Source organism: Myotis brandtii, unplaced genomic scaffold, assembly GCF_000412655.1.
Source record: "Myotis brandtii unplaced genomic scaffold, ASM41265v1 scaffold57, whole genome shotgun sequence".
NCBI classification, from domain to species: domain Eukaryota; kingdom Metazoa; phylum Chordata; class Mammalia; order Chiroptera; family Vespertilionidae; genus Myotis; species Myotis brandtii.
The window spans coordinates 2,611,413-2,627,938 of NW_005370133.1; positions in this window are offsets into that span (position 1 = coordinate 2,611,413).

The window sequence follows — 16,526 nt, forward strand, 5'->3', positions numbered from 1 at the left end:
GAGGTCAATGGGGGAAAAAGGAGACATATGTACTACTATTTATAATACTTTAAACAATAAGAACATAAAATAAAAATGAAAAAGAAGTAGCCAAGTGAGAGTCTGAGATCTGGGATGGGGAGCAGAAGATGGATGAGAAAAAATATGTTATTATTTTTAACAGGTGGAGCTCAAATTCCTCCTAGGGAGAATCTCTCTTTGTTTATTAAAATTTCTTAAAATAGCTTAAAAAGAAAGTACCATTCTGATCAATGTGTAGACAGGAGATAAGGCATAAGAAGAGTGAAATAATGTACACTACATCCAAAATCAATAGGAGTTTGGGGGTACAGAAAAGAGAGATTAGTAAGGAGGGGGAATAAAGACCACTGAGTTGAAACAGCATGAGACTAGGCCACTGCATAAAAAGAACAGTGGAAACTTCCCAGTGCCAAGATTGCCAAAAGACAATTTAAAACTATGAGGCCTTGTATCAGTCAAAATTGCTACATAACAAATGACCCCAGTACTTGAAACAACAATAAACAATTATATCTTGCTCACACATCTGCAAATTAGCTGAAAGTCTATGCTGAGTGTAGCTCATGTATTTGTTACAGGTCTATGACACATGGTTTCATTCTTCTGGAACCAGCAGAATAACTAGTGCACATTTTTCTCTTTGCAGTAGCAGAATTATAAGAACCAGATCCCTGTTCTCAAGCATATTTAAAGCCTTTTCTTGCTATGTTGGCTGAAGCAAGTCAGGTGACCAAGCCAACTATCAATGAGGTGGGGAGATAAACTCCTCTGATGGAGAAGGGGGAGGCAGTAGGAAGTAGATATTTGCCAACCCATGATTTAATCTACCAAACACCTCATGCTAAATTTGAAATTACTTGCACTGCTGCAATGTACTAGTAAGTTCCTTCTCGGACCCTTCCATCAATCTTCAATAAATGTACTACAGATACAAATTGTTTGAGCTGATTTTTGTAAACAATCATGGCACAGGAGCAACATGATGCGGAGCAGAAAGTAGATGGAAATAGTGAGGTGATCCATTAAAGAGAAAGCAGAGTCAAAGGTAACCAAGAGCAAATAATCCCCAAAGTCATTGGGAAAGGCAGGGAAGTAAGGATTGGAACCGAGCACTTTAGATCTCAGGGAGGGCTCAACTGTCAACTGTGTTACCTAAGACTTTACTAATGGCTATTGGTGAATGAGGCCAGACTGCCATTTCCTTGTCTGCCAGGAAGCTCTGTCTGGACAAGTCAAGCCAAAGAAGCCTCAGGGCTCATTCTGAACAGCTGGGAAGGGAGCACTAACTAGGTCAAGATCAGAAAAAGAGAGGGTTCTTATTTGAGTACAAGGTAAGGGTCTTTTTTTATGAATCAGATCATAAGACAAAGTCGTGAGAAATAAAATATAATCATTGTAGGATTATCAGAGAGGCTAACTTGAAGATTAGTCACCATATACACTTAACTAGGGCACTTCACCCATGAAATGGAGAGCATTGAGCATTGCACTTCAGTGCAAGGGAGGTAGAAAGGCAAGAATTACTGGGTTACAAACTTGCTCAAAATCAGGAACTAGATATACTACTTTATTATCTGATTTAATCCTCACAAGCCCTCTTCTCCCCAAAGGTAGGATTAATTATTCTTACTTTGTGGACAAGGAAATAGGATCAGAATGGCTGACCTTTTTCTAATGTAAAAGGCAAGATTATACATGTAGGGTGGTAATGAAGCCACTCAGCTCTCATGAGAAGAGGAACAGGGGAGCAAAGGACTCAGCAGATCTCCACATACAATCCTGGTGGGTGACTTTAGGAGGATTTTTGTCAGACTAGTGGAGCTTGAAAGGAAAAATCCTAAATGAGCTTTTATGACTATAACTCAGGTAATGTCTTAAGACCTCAAAGCCTTTACAATTGCAAATCAGATCAATTCTGATCCACTTGGCCAGAATGAAGGAAAAAATACCTAAAATATAGGGTGCATTAATTTCATCTTATATTTATCTTTACAGATTCCTCATGGTATCACCACAGCCAGAAAAGGAGAAAGGAGCTGGGGCAGGGGAGAGCACTGACATTTAATACATGCTATTTTGTGCCACTGTGTATAAGTCAACAGATTTAAAAATGCCAATAAAGATTATAGAAGTACCGCTATATTATGACACTACCACAGGCTGGTAAATTTAGGAAGAAAGGTAAAGTCAGAAGAAAATTCTATTGTTGGCTTTAACACACTTGTCTGTGCTTAGGGCCCCCAAATTACCATCTTCCATAAGTTAAATGAACATTGTTGACACCAACAATCCAAATTAAAACAAAATAAAATGAACAACAACAACAAACCTCCACCCAAATAACCCAAATGGTCTTAATGTGACTGCTTGATTACTTGGCCTTTGCTTGTCTTTAGTATAACATCATTAATGCAGTCGGTGATGACATGTAGAGATATCAAGAAAACAACCTTCTCAATACTACTACGAGCATCTTTCTGTGCATATGGATAAATCCTAGGCTTCATACCCTTTCTCATAAGTTTACTTCAAAATTGCCTGGAGAAAGCCAGTAAGAGAAGGTGGGGTGTGCAATTTTCTTTTGTGTTCACTACACAGTAACCGTTTACTTTTTGGAATCTTTCGGATATGCATCCAAATTTCTGTGGCAAATCTTTCTAGTCTCGGTGTTTAGAGCAGCTTGAAATAGATTCAGTACTCAGTAAGATTGAGACTTTGTCAGATGCCCCAAACTGTGTACAGTTCAAACAGACAAACAAACAAACAAAAACAACTAATTGAATCATTAAGAGAAAGATAAATGTCTCTCAAAAGGCAAAACATACAGTTTTTCTTGACTATGCTTTTCCTTTATTTGTTGTCTGCTCTTGAGGACTCAATTGATGTGAACTTCATCTAAATAACAGGAAAGGCTCAGAGGGAGATCACATTCAGGTTTGTTGGAGATGAAATGCATTCATTTCTACCACAAGGCCTCCATCCTTTTCCCCTGGATCCGATTTGGTTGCTCAAGCACCAATAGAGCTGGTAGCAGCTACTTGTATGTACCAGAGCCTAATGGAAACTGTTTTTATGGCAGTATTCTGGCCTTACTCTGATCTGTTACTTGCCAAGAGCTATTCCCCCAGACTTATCAAGCTTACTTTAAGAAAAATGCCTGCCTAGTAAAAGAATATTATTGGGGATATTATCAAGGCAAAGTTGTAAGAATGTCTCATTCCACTTTATTATGCACTCACTAATACTCATATTAAATGAGTAAAGAAAAAAATTCTAGATATCCAGTGTTTTCACCCCTTAGACAAATACTTTGACCCTTTAGTAATCTTAAATATCTTAATGGATAAATACTGTGCCCAATTTTAAATATGTGTTTAGCTTCCTTTTTTAGAGGCTTCTTGGAGTTTGCGCCCTCAGGAATATAAAACCTTTCCTCCTCTCCTTTAATAATGTCTGAGTTCTCCCACTTCGTGCATGCCACTAGACCCCCACTCCCACTCAGAGCACATGGAGATCTCAGGCTGCACTGGATATAACCGAAAGCCCGTGCTTTCTCTCTCAGAAGGAACTGGGGTGAGAATCTCTGGGCTATTCCCCTTCCTTCCTTTCTGCATGTAGTTTTTGAACCAGGGAAGTCATGTGACATTGTGTGTCTGTATCAGAATCTCTACCACACAAGCCCTCTGACAAGCAGAAAGTAGATGCTCCTGATGCCCTTCCTTCATCCCTCCCATGAACTCTGCATCCACTCATTACTGGTTTGACGAACCTAATGCAGAATCACCAAATGAGCTACAATATGGGAAAGCAAAAAGTACATGGGAAAGTCTTCACCAAACCACGTTCAGTTGAATCACCCCCAAATCATCTGGACAGCAGACCACAGTATGAGAAGTTTGATTTGCTTTCATTTGTTTGTTTGTGTCTTTTGTTTCTCTATCAAGGAGCCTGCATGATCTTTTTCGAGTCTGAGTTCTCAGTGCCCTAAATTGCCCTTACTTTAACTCTCAATTTCATTTTCAAAAGGAAACACTCCTGCAACTCCACAGGGCTTTGACACTTTGCAATGCATTTGAGGGCGGAGGACCCCAAGGGCTGAGACCGTGTTTTCGAAGCAGGATGGAGGATGGTGATGGGATTGGGTAATGGGAGCTATTTATTTACCACCAGCTGCCTCCAGCTGCGACACCCTGCTAGGTTATGGAATAAGGCACAGTAAATAAACACCGGGAGGAGACATGCTGAAGCATAGCATACATGGAAATCCATCTCCTCGCAAATCCTGGAAAAATATGTACTCAGTGATGAGCATGTCCAAAATAAACCATCCCACGCCAACAATTTGGAATGATTTCCATGTTGCTGCCCCAGGAGCAATTCAGAGGAGTAAAGCAGAGTTGCTAGGGTCATTGCTTGGAGCAGGTGCACTGCCCTTCACCTCCCCTTACAAGGCTGACTCCTGTCCATCCTCCAAGACTTAGCAGAGGCATCATCTCCTTGGGGACATCTTCCCTGACATCTGCCACCAAGTTGCTTCCTCAGCGCTCCCACAGTCCCTGGACTTACCTTGTCACAGCACTCCTCACATTTTATTGAAGTTACTTACATAGTTGCTTTCTCCCCCGCTAAACATAGGAGTCAATGGAATCATGGACCATGTTCTTGCCATCTTCATATCCCCAGCACTTAGTACAATTGCTGCTGGAAGCTACTCAGTAAATGTTTGCTTAGCTAAGTACATTCTTCTTGGAAGCTTCATTATTTTTGGTCCTTAGTTTTTGTTGTTGTTGTTTTTTAAAGGAATAAAAAGTGCTAGAAGGGAACTTAAGTATTACCTGGAGTCCATAAACCAAAGATACCAAATATAAGGACCTGTATCCTGCCCCTTCCTGCTCCTGAGCATGGTGATTTCTCAGTTTCTCTCTTCTCTATCCTTCCTTTCATCTCCCCTCTCCTGAGATCCCACAAAGAAAATAAAAGCAATGAGGTGGTCCACAATTAGGCAACACTAATCTCATCCCACCTCTTTATTTTTCAAATGAAGAAACTGAGTCTCAGGACATCCTTCCCCTATTTCCACCTTTACTTCTCATCCTCTCAGCTCATTTTTACCTGTCTTCATGAGAGTTTACTTTTAATCCTCACTCCACCCCATCCACAATGAAGAATGTGGATCTAGATACTGACATTCTATGACACTGAATTGGCCCACCTTCATAATGAATAAAGCTTTCAGAAAGGTTAAAATGTTAAGTGAATATGACTCTGATACCTCCTGGATTATATCTCTTTTTCCTTGTGGCTTGTCAATCAGGTCTAAAGGGACTCCCTCACCTACCCCAGCGTGAGGTTACCCAAGTCAATTTATAGGAAATTCATACTTTCCAATAATAATAAAAGATCAGCAATAGAATCACCTTTATTGAACACCTACTAAGCACTCTGCATTCTGCTGGTTGATTTGCATCCATGATCCCATGTTATTCCCACAAAAACTCAGCAAGGCAGATAATATCCCCATTTGACAAATGAGAAAGCTAAATCTCAAAGAGGTTAAGTAGCATGCCCCAAATCATATAGCCAGTAGGAAGATAAGCCAAGATTCAAAACTAGCTCTCTTGTTCCAAAGCACACATGTGTTCTGTCACTCAACAGAGAAAACATTTAAGTAAAGGGAAAGTCCTGTTTAAATGCAGCATCTAATTTATGTACCCCTTTCTGGTGGGCTTCCATACAGCCCTTCAGCTCTTGCCCAGCATCATCTTAAAAGCACCACTAAACACCTGTCACGAGGCTCTTAACTGGCCTTGAAGGATTGCCCTGTGGGTTTTGCAATTGTTATTAAAACTGTGGAAACTCAGTAACTTCCTGGAAATTGCAGATTTAGCCATAATGAAGTGACCATTTTAGCCAAACCAAATTAACTTCCCAATCAGTGTTCCCACTAACTCCAAACAATACTCCTGCTAACCTGAAACTCTACAGACTTTAAGCAAAGAATAAAGACCCTGCAGGACTACTTTATTTCTTCTCAAACATTTTCTTTTCCTGACATCCAAATTTATGGTCAACTTTTATTCTTTAATTTTACTTTTTCAAATCAATAACTTACAATCAAAGTGGTTGTTGATTCTGAAACCAGAAGTAAAAGTTCAACAGTGATTCAGCAAATAGGGGTATTCCAAGAACTTAGTGCAAAGAATATATCCATTCCCTCTTGTATCTTCAAACAATTCTTTGGGGTACAATTTTACCCCCACATGATAGATGAGAGATTAAGTACATTGCCTAATGTCACATAACTGAGAAGATGTTGAGAAGAATTCAAACCCAGGATTTGGGTTTTCTTTTGTTTGTTTGTGTTAAAAAAAAAAAAAAATCTCCCAACCTGAAGAAGCAGAGCTACACAATAATGAGTCATTTAGAAAATGATAAGATGCCCATTATGAGCAGTGAAACAAGAAACAGCAGAGGATGTGTGATTTAGTGCACTTTAAATAAAAAATTTGTGGTGAGTAACAAGATTGGGATCTAGACAGGAATTCAGGGCCAGATCATTGAAAACCATATAAAGGCACTTGGGCACTAGGCAGAGCAGAAAGTTTAAATAGACATAAGTAATTAATTCATCATTCTTTCAACAAATATTTTATGTAGTACCAACTATGTGTTAAGTCCTGGGGACAAAACTGTAAACATAACAGATGTTTCCTGTCTTCATTGGACCTACAGTTCAATAGAGATTATGGGTCATTTCCATATAGAGTGGAAAGTGTTCTGATAGGGAATGAATAGGGTGAAGGAGAAGTATTGGGAGAACCAGTGAAGAAAAGGCTTCCTAGGGGAAATGATGCCTACACCAAGGCTTGATGAAGGGGAAGTGTGGGGAAAAGGTAGTCAAGGAGATTGGTAGAGTCAGTGGAAAAAGTATGAGCATGGCTAGAGGTGAAAGATGGTGAAAAGATGGCAGAGTGGTTGATGAGCATGGATAAATTTGAAGCTGGGAATGTAGATAAGGCTGGAAGGGCAAGATCAAGAAGCCAGAGAATGTTATAAGCAATTTTTGCCTTAGGAAACCACCCTGATTGTGGTGGCAACTATAGACATAGATTCAAGACTCTCTGTCTTTAATATACATACCATGAGAATGTGGTTGGAAAAGTTGATGGGACCTCAGGAAGCAAATTTTGTCTTAGTTATCAATCAAGATGGTTTTAGCTATAAGCAATAGAAATTCACACTGATTTAAATAATAATGAAATAATAAAAAAATAATAATACAATCAGAGGCTCAATGATATCATCAAGCCAACTTTGTTTTTGTTTCTTTCCATTTCCATTCAGCCATCTTGAACATGAACTCATCCTAAACTTGATCACCCTTGAGACTGTAAAGTAAATGCCAGTAGCAATTGAGGCTATGTGTCTCTGTTATCATCCACCAGGAGAGAGAGGAAAAGCCCTTTTTTCTCAAGCATGGAACCTAAATCCCTTCTGGTTATACTCACAAGTCACTTCTGTATCACTGGTCATGGGGGAAATGCTATGTGTTTATTGGCTTAGGTGAATTGAGATCTACCTTTGAAACAGGGATGGTGTCAACTTTCCCCATATCTCACAGTGGAGGATATTGACACTTGAAAGAAAATATGGTTGTGTTAGGAAGGAAGAAGTTGAGGAATGGGGGCAGAGCTTACTACACTCCACTGTTACAAATGGGGTACCTTTGCTTTTGAATAAATGACTGCCACAGCCCTGATCGAGCCTGCTGGAACAGACCAGCCTCAAGTCAACCCCTCATCAATTATTCATTCAACACCAACAACACCAAAATGATAACATCTTATCTCCTGACTTGGTAAATTTAATTATATAGAAGTAATCGTGTGCCTAAACAACACACACATTGAACCTAAGCAATTCTGGATAAAATAGAAATTTATTAAACTTGTCTTCATATTCACATAAATTTTAAAAAATGATACTATCTAGGCCAAGACCTTTTTTTTTTACTTTTTCCTTCACAGAATAATGTTGAGGATCAATTTCTCCAGCTTAACATCACCAGCCTTGGCAGCAGCTCATATTTGGAATATAAATGATGTCATCTGGTTGGCCTTTTCCCATCACAAACAGTAAATCTCTGAATCTGGAGAGCTCTTTTATTTGGTTACACATATTGTACAGCATCAAGGGGTTAGAACACATGTGCTGGAGATTATTAAAATCATCTGGAGGAGAATGGCTTATTATTGGAAAGTCCAGAACTTACGACCCTTTCATGCCTGGTATCTCCATCAACTCTTCTTTTGCTCTTACCTTTTCAAAGCAACAATTGTGGCCTGTTGGCTCATGAGCATTTGCAGACTAAAGTTTTGCTGGTGCACTATGTTTAATCTCCAGAAAAAGATATCCCCAACATAGTATAGAGCAAGGAGGACAGGATTAGAATTCAGGAAGGCAGCCTCAGCTCCAACAACATGCCGATATAGATGGCTTTGGACAAGTCATTTAAACTCTTAGCTTAAGTTCCTCATCTGTAAAGTGGAGATAGATGATTACTTACCTCAGAGGATTGTTTCAGAAAAAAACAATAAACAGTTACTGCCTATTTGTTTATTGCTTTATAATTTGCTAAGATATTTTCAATTACATTAGCATTAGATTTGTACAGAGGAGACACTCAGTTGATGTTTGTTGAATAATATGACACTAGGTGGTGGTAATTTGGTTTGATGGACTCTGAGTCATCAAGTTATCCCACATCTTGAACTTTGTTTTCTTCATTTATATTGTGCATTCAATTTTATCTTCCTTTTAGAGTTGCTGTGAGAAATAAACAAAATAACACACGTGAAGCATTAGCGCTGTGCCTTGCACATCAGTGTGCTCAAGAAATAGAGGTTCCTTTTCCCTTTTCTCCAATCCTTTCTTTTATAAGAGTCTCATGTTTCTCATCCTACAGAATCAGTACTAATACTGACATTCTAGCTATTAAAGGACACAGCTGTGGAGCAGACAGAACAGCAAGCCCAGGCTGAAGTCCTAGCTTTCCAACTTTGCAGTTGTGTGAACTTTGGCAATTTTCTCTGTTCCCCTGTCTGAAAGTGAAGGAGCTGATCTAGATCTGAAGTTCTCAAACTTTTGAACTTCATAGATGAAACAAGGAAGCACAACAACCACAAACCAGAAGCCTCACATAGAATGGCCAACTGTTTGACTTGACAAATAGATATTTTTTAGATAACTGCCACTTACCATTACAATCATTTCAAACAAAAGAAAAAGAACACCCCCCCCCCCGCAAAAAAGAGCAAAATTTCAGAATACAAGGCATCTCTTTAAATAAAATACACTAACTTGAAAAGACTGACTACGGAAAAAGTGATGAATTGTCTTATTGTCCTCATATTTCCCCTCCTTTTCCCACAGACTGGTGAAAATCAGTCAGGACCAAACATTGGTCTTTAGAATAGCATATGGGAACCACCAGGCTGAAGACCTGGGAGGTTTCTTCTGGCATGAATGTCCAGTGATTCTATCGTGATTCCACTATGGTGGGAAACTATACTGCTAAAACAGGGTTAGTTGGGTAAGATTAATAAGATCTTACAGCAAGCCAATTCAGAGAGGAAATCAATCCAATAACTAATTTCCCTGAACTGAATGATTCTCAGTGGAAATGGGGAGTTTAATTTAGTCAAAACAGTCTAAGACAGCGGTTCTCAACCTGTGGGTCGCGACCCCTTTGGGGGTCGAACGACCCTTTCACAGGGGTCGCCTAAGACCATCGGAAAACACATATATAATTACATATTGTTTTTGTGATTAATCACTATGCTTTAATTATGTTCAATTTGTAACAATGAAAATACATCCTGCATATCAGATATTTACATTACGATTCATAACAGTAGCAAAATTGCAGTTACGAAGTAGCAGCAAATATAATTTTATGGTTGGGGGTCACCACAACATGAGGAACTGTATTAAAGGGTCGCGGCATTAGGAAGGTTGAGAACCACTGGTCTAAGATATCATGCATTGATCAACACATAGGAATGCCCACAGGTTCTCAAGACACTTCCTTGTCCCTAACATTAATCCTTCTGACTCAGGCTCTGTTTTCTGCTGACAGTAAAATGATGATCATCACAGTTGCACCTACCCATATCAAAATATGAAAGACATGTGAGCAGAGCCAGTAGATCCAAAGTATTCCTAACTCAGGTACCACATGTCCACCCTGAGGTCAACTTTTCTAACACCTTCCACTCTCTAATCTCAGGCCAAAAAAGACCTTTGAGTTTTACCATGTTGTTGTCAAAGCCCCTGCATGAATACTACATATTTTATCACAGAGGTTCTACTAGTAAATATAGACTCTGATTTATTGTTATCACTCTTTTCTAAAAAAACTAGTTTATCTGATTTTTGACCAAATTAGATATGGACAAGCAGAATAGAGGTAAGAGAAGCTATTAAGACAAATCAGTGGAGGCTATGCTTGACTTCTCAGAAGGAGATAAAATAAAAAAACAAACAGAAGTAACACTCCTGCTACTTAGAACAATATTGGGGTTCATAACTTTGATTCTAAGTCATCAAGAAAAGTTTAAACCATACTCTATAACCTTTTAAAGGAAGTGAATGGTTACAGATTTTAGCCAAATTGGCTAAAACGATGCTCAGAGGGTCATGCCTCAGTTCTCAGGAAAGTCACCCAAGGTAGGTGGATGTTATTTCTCCTATGATCCATGACATTCTCCTAGTTGAGGTAGTAAGAGCAATTGGAACAGCAGCCTTAATAACTGACCATTGTATTATACTTTGTCTCTTCTGAAGTACTCCTCACATCCATTTTCTCATTAATATTCATATCAATCCTGTGAGGGGGAAATAATAATTATTATTACCCATTTATTTCTCCAAATGAGGAAACCAAAACTCAGAGTAAACTAATAGCTTGCCCAAGACAGCAGAGTAAGGGGCAGGGTACACAAACCCAAGGCTTCTGACACTACACCCAGTGCTTTTCCCACCCTCTGCTCCTTGCTCATCCTTGTAAATAGCTATAAGACTAAGAGGCTCAAAGGCACTTCCTTCTGGTTCTCAGGCCCATTATAAATGCCACTTGCCCTGGGGAGGAAAATAAAGTCCATGCTCTTTACTGGCCTATGTGCTAAGTCATTGGCGCCCAGAAATAACCTCCTGGAGACTAGGGCCTTGTATTTACCACAAAGCAGTGGGTAAATAGCTAGTTGGTGTTTTAGTGTTTTGTGGTCACTTAATCTGTTGTGTTCCTTCTCAAGACTCTGAAGGTTTCCTTTTTCAGTTAATTTTTATTTACGTTTCTGAGGTCTGTGTTGTTTGGGGTTTGGTTCATTGGATGTTTTTCTTGGAATGTGTTGCCATTGGCTTCAGGATGTCCTGCTCTGCTATTTCATGGAATTTTCCCTGAGTGTGGATTGCTATGTATTCCTTCAGGGCAGTGAGCCAAGGCAGTGCTGGTATGTAATCTGTTTCTCTGGCCAGAGGACTTCTTGTCACCCATCCACATGGTGCTTGATTGTATTTCTCCACTGATAATTCCTCTCCTGTCTGTTAATGTGCAGCGACCTTGGAGGTTAGCCATCTTGTGTGTTGTGCGTTGTTGGCTCTGGATAAGACGAGCTCAGTGGCTTCTGATAGAGATTGTGTCAACTGATTCTACCAGTTTGTCCTATCAGCCCAGGGTTGGGGAAAGAGATACATGCCAAATGTTATGGAAAGAGTGGAGAAGGCTCATAGGGTTAATGCTACAGACAAAGCAAGTGTGTGACTGAAAACATCCAGCCCTCCACACAGCCCTGTGCCCCAGTAGGAGACAGATCCAGGGATGCCAGGTGCATTGCAAGCACCACAGGCTCCCATGACCCTCAGCAAGCCTTTCTTCCTTTGTCTTTGACAAGCCCATAAATGATGTGCCAGAGAAAAATAAGAATTTGTTCCATATTAGAAAGTTTTGTCCTTTGGATATTGTTTTTTGTGAGTAGGAAAAAAAAGAAAGGTCAAGTAGCATTTGGTCATTTAAATGGTATGTTTTTCTCAAGGCGTTCAGCCTAATGAAGATGCAGAGCACACGCTGAGGCAAAACTTGTCCTGGATAAATCATTTCTTTGGATGTTTTACTTATTGTACTTCATCTTATTGTTTTGCTTATGTGTTCTATACCATTACTCTTTTCACAAAGAATTTAGGATAGCTTACAAAAATATGTCAGTACACAATGAAATTGCCCTAAATCATTGGAAGAAGCAGGGTGAATGGACAATATCAAAGATGTGCATACGCTTAGTGGGTAGCACTTTATAACAAATGCCCTTGTAAAATTGTTAAAAGTGATTTACAAAATTGCCTCGAAAAGCCTACTGTTTATCATTAAAGTGTGCTGGCTCTCTAATCTGTAGTCTAAATGGATGCATTAAAGAGTCTGCACCCAAGTTAATTTTAATTTGGAGGTGGAGGAAGCCAACTTCAACCTCAAGCTGACATTACGTGCTCTGGCACACCTCTAAAGGCTAACAGTTTTCTTCTTTGCAAGGAGATAAAAGGAGAACTAATATTTACTAAGTACCTAATATATACGAGGCATTATATCAATGATTTGACATTTAATAATCCATTGAGTTCTCACAACCAGTCTATGAGATAGGAATTACTTCCATGGACAGATTACATAACCAAAGCTGAGTAACTTACCCAATTTCGCCAACTAGCAGAGACAAAACCAAAATCGATACAGGAATGTTTGACCTCAAAGCCAATGTTCTCATTTTATTAAACTATCTGCCTGAGACATGAGTAAGAATTTGTTGAATGTGTTTGCCCCAGTTGGTATGTATGAAAATTATCAAATAAAGGTGGTTCATTTCAAGATTGTGCTCAAGCTAAAGGCTGACCAGAAAATGACCAAAAGTTAAAAGAAGATCGCAGTGTCTAGTAGTTAAGGTCAGCAGAAAGGAATAGCTGTGGTTATCTGTGGATACTGGGCACTGGCATACACATGTCTTCCAATGAGCCCAGACAGAACAGATCCTAAACTCCTCCAAATTAGAGGCCATAAAAGGAAGAGTAGGAAGTTATAGCCCTGATACAGAGGGAACAGTCCCATTGCTCAGAGAAAGAATGGCCACTGGTTGTTTGTTGAATTGGAAAAGTACTTCCAGGAGTTCCAAAGAGACAAGAAAAATACTGTCATTTGAAATAATAGTTGCCACTTAGAAGGTACCTATTAGGTGACAGTCACACTCTGTGTTTTATTGCTAATCTTCATAATGAATCTCTCTGCACACTATTGATTCTGACCCCTCTTTTTTCAAAAGAAGAAACAGACTCAGAAATTGTATAGATGGCTATGGCAAGACCACTAATGAGGTGCAGAGATAAGGTTGCAAATGTAAGCCTGTCTAATATGAACAACTACACATTTTCTACCATGCTTTGCTGCTGCTCTTGTACCAGTCAGGTCAACCTGAAAGGCTCAGGCCAATGGAGTAACACTGATGCCAAAGACCAAATTTGGAAGGAACAGCAGCATCTACTGCTGGAATCTTTTAGGCAGCAGAGAGCTGTCTACAACAGCAGTAAACTGATGGCCTCTGGGTAGGACATGACCTTCAGCCCACTGCCAGGGAAAGGAAAGGGAGAGAACTGGGACCTTCAAGACTCTCATGAAGGGAGGGGCAGGTGTTTCCTACTCCCTTAATGTAGTGGCTCTTTCTTAGGCTGATGAGACTTGGGGATGCACATAATTTTACCAAGTTATCTATAATGTAAAGGAAAAAACTACAATTAAAGTAAGTCTCTCTTTCTATTAGTCTGCTAGGAATGACAAACAAAATACCACAGATTGGGAGGCTTAAACAACAATAGTTATATTCGTACAGTTCTGGAGGCTGGAGGTCTGAGATCAAGGTGCCAGCTAGTTCAGTTTCTGGTGAGAGTTCTCTTCATGGCATGTAGGCAGACCACTGCCTTCTTACTGTCCTCAAATGGCCTTTTCTTTGTGATTGCATGGAGAGTGTGCTCTCTGGTGTATCTTTTATAAGGACACTAATCCTATTGGATCAGAATCCTGCCCTTATGATATCATTTAACCTTTATTAGCTCCTTTTAGGTCCAATATACAAATGCATCTGATTGAGGGGTAGGATGTAGGCATAGGAACTTTGGGGGGACATAAGCATTCATTCCATAACACTCTTCCACTCCAGACCATTTGTCAGCCTATTCCTCTCTCCAAAGGCAATCACTGTGATCCTTTTTTGAGCTTTTTGTCAAAAACCTTCTAAGTATTTCATGTGTCTAGACAAATGAGGGGACACTAGATACTGTGTTCTACATCTTCCTTTCTTTCTCCAGTAAGTACAAGGTAAGGACTGTCTCACATGTGTGCACATACCTTCCTCTTCCATTCTTTCTCAACTGCATAGTAGTCAGTTAAATTACCATAATTCAATGCAATCAATCCCATAGTTCTGCATATCAAGTTTATGTTTAGTCATTGGATTTTACAAACAATGTTTTAGGGAACATCCTTATTCAAATAAGTTTGTCTACATAAATAGAAAAAATTGGGGGTTAAAGTGTACATGCTTTTCAACATAGACAGGTATTGCCAAATCACCCTCCAAAAGGTTGCTGCAAGTTACAATTTTAACATGAAAGTATAATTAACAGTGTGAATAAGAGCTCCAAAATTACTTTCTAAATATGAATTCAATAAGCCAATATTATTAAACACCTAAGAGAAAGAAGAGAAGGTTTGAGAATGTCTTTCTCAGCCTCCTGACTCCCCACCTTTAATTCATTTCTTCCAAGATGCTGGGATGTAAATCTGATCTTGTCACTCTCTGCTCCTTATCACCCACTAGATGAAATCCTAGCTGGCATAGAATCCAGCACAGGTGGCTGATTTCTGCCCACTTCTCCATGTCATCTCTGACCACCCATTCCCTCCCATAGGTTGTAGCTTTCAGTCAGAGCAAATTAATAACATTAGAAATCCTAATGGACTCCAAACCTCTCACACCTCTGAGCTTTCTCATGTGCCAACCTTTCTTTCCATGCCTGTCTTCCCTACCAAAGTCCTACATATTCTACAATCTCTCAAGTGTCACTTTGTCTACAAAGACTTCACCCTTTTTCCCACATGGCCTGAAAACTATGTCTTCTGTAAAACTAATAAGTTATGTACATTCACATCAGAAAATGTTATTACTATAATTTGTGTATACTTCTCTGGCTTCCTATTGGATTGTAGCCATTATGTGAGAGAAAAAAAATTCATCTTCTTATTTCGAATGAACTCATTTAATCTTCAGAATGACACTTTGAAGTAGATGCCTTTACTATTATTATTTTATGGATGAGAAAAATGAGACATCAAGGTATAAAGTAACTTGCTCAATTATAGAGAAAATAGTGTCAGAACTGAGACTTGAACTCAAGCACAGTGGTTCCAGAATCCTTACTACATAAAAATTATCATAAGATGTTTCTGAACCCCCAAGCCTCCTCTTCTTACTCTTCTTCCAGAGGGGGTTCTTCTTGTTTTCTTCTTTATTAGTCTTTTTATCTCTTCTCTCATTACAACTTGGTTTCTTCCTCCCACAAACTATATTGATGCCCTCCTAATTATGGACATCAGTTTAGCCCTCTCCTGGCTCAGGCCTCAAAATGTTCTTCTTACAACCATCTAGGTACTCAGCATACAAAGCTCCTATCCCAACTACCAGGGCCCACCCATCATAGGAAGGAGTGGAGAATTATAGATAATAATTATAATATGAATGAAGCATCTGCTTCAGGCTAAGTTCACCAGAAACTAGACTCTTAATTGAGACTTAGCATTCAGGACTTTATTCAGGAGTACTTTAGGGAGGACAATTGTGGAAGGAAAGATGAAAGACATAGGGTTGAGCAGAGTGAGAAGTTGAGCTGTGATATGCTCCCAACAAGGCCTCAGCTGATCCCAGAAGGAGTTTTGTGTTGAGATGGCCTTTCAGAGCAATACTAGGTTGCAGTGAGATAGCCCAGCCATTGATCAGTCATTGAAAGCAAGCTCCCCCTTGAGAGGATGTGTGACATTGGGCTAAGCAGTTTCCTTCTTTTTCCAAGGAAGATTGGCATGGAGGGCCATCTTCAGCAGCACTCCCTGCAGCTGGGGAAGTAGGTCCATTCCTGAAGAGGGGTCTCTATGGCCCATCAGAGCATCCCCTCAGCATTTCATCCTTTAAATGCCTACAATCATAATATTGTAAGCACTGTGGCTTCATTTTTCAGATGGGACAATTAAGGCTCAGCAAGGTAAAGTAACTTGGAAAAGACCATGGACATATACAGTGGCAACTGAGCTGGTATTGGAACCCAAGCCTGGCTGAGTGTAAAACTCATGTCCCTTCTCTACATTAAGCTAACTCCCTCAGGCACATTATAAATTGTATGACAGCATGTATGTGGTA